Genomic DNA, 3,396 nt, shown 5'->3' on the forward strand with positions numbered 1-3,396 from the left:
GTGAGGTGAAAACTGGCAAGAAATGAGCCTGGGGTAGGGCAGAGAACCTTCACACAAGGCCTAAACCAGAGGGGCCAGGTTTATTAAACCTAGACTTAGTGAACCTAAATTATGCACCATGTCTAGGCCTCTTCAGATGAGCCACATCCTTTACCTTAGTCTAATTTTGTGGACGGGAACGAAACGCTTTACAAACCCTAATAGTAATTATAATAACGGAGAGGAACAGTAATATACATATAAGAATAGTCAGGACCCACATGATCCATTTTTTAGATTGGTGCTTCGCAGTGAAGAAGTAGGGCTGGTCCTGTGTAAGAGGAAAAGTCAATAATTAGGACCACTAAAAACCATCCATCAGCCCACCTATATCTGGTCCCCAACCTGAAAGAGTACTTTTCTGTAGACATGTCAGTGTAATCTCACATCAACTCTACATATCAGGGGATAAAGGTTACAGACCTCACACCAAAAAGCCTGGAAGGACTTTCTCTTCATATTTATTATTTTCTACTCCACACTACTGTGCTTTCTTTTCTCTGGTAATATTAGGTGTCCTGTTAAATTGTTCCCAAGCCTGACTCTACTTTCACTCTCAGAGAAGCAATGTTAGCAAACAGGCACATTTCAGAGGAGGAGATTGAGTCAGGGCTGAGGAGGGGAAAGGACAGACAGCAGACTCCAATCAGGTGTAACTGTGCTAAGTGTAGTTGTCTATGGAAAGTCATACTGGGCTTGTAAGGCAGACAACATGCTACGAGGCAGTAAATAGAGACAGGGAAAGGGCTCAGGATAGGATAAGGGAGAAAGATCAAAACAGACAGGGACAAACATGGGCTCTTGTGGGAGTCAGATCCAGCCACAGAAGCACAGGGTCTGTCCTGTGATGGAGGAATATTGGCCTCCTTTAGGACTCCCTAAAAAGCTGTAGATACCAAGGAAGGTTTTCAAGCAGCCTTGGCAAGACTGGAGTTAGTCACTTCTGGCAATGATATGAGATGAAAGGAAGACAGAAGAGAACCTTGCAGTTCAAACCTCGTGGCAGAGTGTTTTTTCCAGAAAGCACTCTTTTAAGATTCTGGCTGGTCAGAATGTTAATGTGGATTTTTATCAATGGTTTATGCAATGACAGAAAGGACCAGGGACTGGCAGAAATAAAAGGTTAAAAAGGCCCCAAAGAAAGACAGCCTGCATCTTAGCCTATATTTTTTACTTGATTATTCCAAATCCCTAGTAGACTGTTTTTCCAGAGTGAGTGTAAGACAGAGGATGCTTGGGTCGCTATGTGGCCTTATGGCTGGACTTGCCTATGTAAACTTTATGCCTCTCTGAGAGACTATCTTCACCCTCATTGAGATTATATGTTCTCTCTTCTACCTTACCCTGCTACCCAACCATGAGAAATTGACAACTGTTCTGACAATGAGGAGAAAGCAAGTGGTAAGGGGTAATTGAAGAGTTGAAGATAAAGTCTCCTGGGGTTTGCTTTGTGCCAGTAGGAGGTGGTGATGTTCCCTCTAAGAACTCCAAGCCTCTTCCAGACCAGCTATGTTGGACTTATACTCACCTTACTGGGGCACTTGAGTTTATCTCGACTCTTTGACCAATCAATGGATGTGGTCTTAAAGCCAACAGGTTCCAGCTGGAGAGAGAAACAGGACAGTTGATTCCCTCAAAAAAAGATAAAGTCAGGGAGCTCAGTCTGTTCCATGTGTTTGCAAGGTCAGTGCAAAGATATCAAAATCTTGGGGTAAAAATGTATGTATGTATGTATGTATGTATGTATGTATGTATGTATGTATGTATGTATATATAAACCCTTCACCAGTGTAACATTCCCATCACCAATATCCCAAGTGTCCTTCCTCCCCACCCCACCCTGGCTGGTACTCTAGACAGGCATTCTACTTCCCTCATTCATTCACATTTTGTTATGAACAGTACTCAGTGTAATTATTTCCGTGACTGCACTAAACAATCCCTATGGTGGGCTCATGTCAGGAGCTGGATCCTTCAGTCCTCCTCTGAGAATTTTGTCTCTGAGAATCATTAAACAAACTTTTTCATTTTTCTCAAAACCCATAGATGAGTGAGACCATTCTGTATTTATCTCTCTCCCTCTGACTTATTTCACTCAGCATAATAGATTCCATATACATCCATGTGTAGAAAAATTTCATGAATTCATCTCTTCTGATGGCTGCATAATATTCCATTGTATATATGTACCATGTTTCTTTAGCCATTTATCTATTGAGGGGCATCTAGGCTGTTTCCAGAGTCTGGCTGTTGTAAACTGTGCTGCAATGAATATAGGTGTGAGAAAGGGATTTTTGTATTGTATTTTTGTGTTCCTAGGATATATCCCTAGGAGTGGTATAGCTGGATTGCATGGGAGCTCAACTTTCAGCTTTTGGAGAAATCTCCCTATTGCTTTCCACAAAAGTTGGACTAGACGACATTTCCACCAGCAGTGAATAAGAGTTCCTTTCTCTCCACATCCCCGCCAGCACTGCTTGTTCTCATTCTTTCTGATGTGTGCCAAATCTCTGTGGCATGAGATGGTACCTCATAGTTGTTTTGGTTTGCATCTCCCTGATGATTAGTGATGTGGAGCATTTTTGATGTGCCTTTTAGCCATTTGTATTTCTTTTTTGTCAAAGTGTCTGTTCAGTTCTTCTCCCCATTTTTTGATGGGGTTAGATAATTTTTTCTTGTAAAGTTGTGTCAGTGCCTTGTATATTTCAGATATTAACCCCTTATCTGATGGGTATTGGGTGACTAGTTTCTCCCACTCAGTAGGTGGCTCTTGTATCTGGGGCACTATATTCTTTGAGGTGCAGAAGCTTCTCAGCTTCTGCGAGAAAAAAGAAAAAAAAAGAAAAGGCCTCCCAATGCTTACCACAGGTTGTGTTCTTTACACTGACTGTATAGAAAGATTAGGCACAGTAAATGCTCCCCATAGACACCTCAGACCAGGCCCTTTGCCTGGTCTGTATTGTGAATGGGGGGACAAAAATGTGTATTTGCCTTAGAGATCACAGAGTTCTAAGTCAACAAGTAGATCAGAAAGCAAATAGGAACAAGCTGAGACCAGGGTCTGTACCAGGAATTTAACCATGAAGACTCAGATTTCTAGGAGAGGATGTATGTATGCACAATCTTCAAAAATGGACGTGAGTACAGTCACCATTGTATTTTATTAAATAAGGTGTTTGATAATTGTATTTTCAGGATCAATCTGAAGTCATTTATTAATGACCCTTTTGTTACATTCCTCCTAAGCTTTTTCAAGGAATTTTTAGATTTAGGGGGCCGTTCAAATACTTTTTAGGGGCCAAAAGTGGCCAATTCTAGTAATACAGGGTCAAGCAGCCTAAGTCTCATGGGAGAGGA

The 3,396-nt window shown here is 41.5% G+C and overlaps 1 non-coding gene across 1 annotated transcript; it reads left to right on the forward strand.

The window, feature by feature from the left end:
• The first annotated feature begins 2,885 nt into the window (after positions 1-2,885).
• LOC126025447 (small nucleolar RNA SNORA51) lies at positions 2,886-3,018 on the forward strand. Its single transcript, XR_007501451.1, has one exon. It is a non-coding gene; the product is annotated as a small nucleolar RNA SNORA51 (small nucleolar RNA).
• The last annotated feature ends 378 nt before the right edge of the window (positions 3,019-3,396 follow it).

The sequence above is a fragment of the Suncus etruscus genome, chromosome 12, assembly GCF_024139225.1.
Source record: "Suncus etruscus isolate mSunEtr1 chromosome 12, mSunEtr1.pri.cur, whole genome shotgun sequence".
In the NCBI taxonomy this organism is placed as follows: domain Eukaryota; kingdom Metazoa; phylum Chordata; class Mammalia; order Eulipotyphla; family Soricidae; genus Suncus; species Suncus etruscus.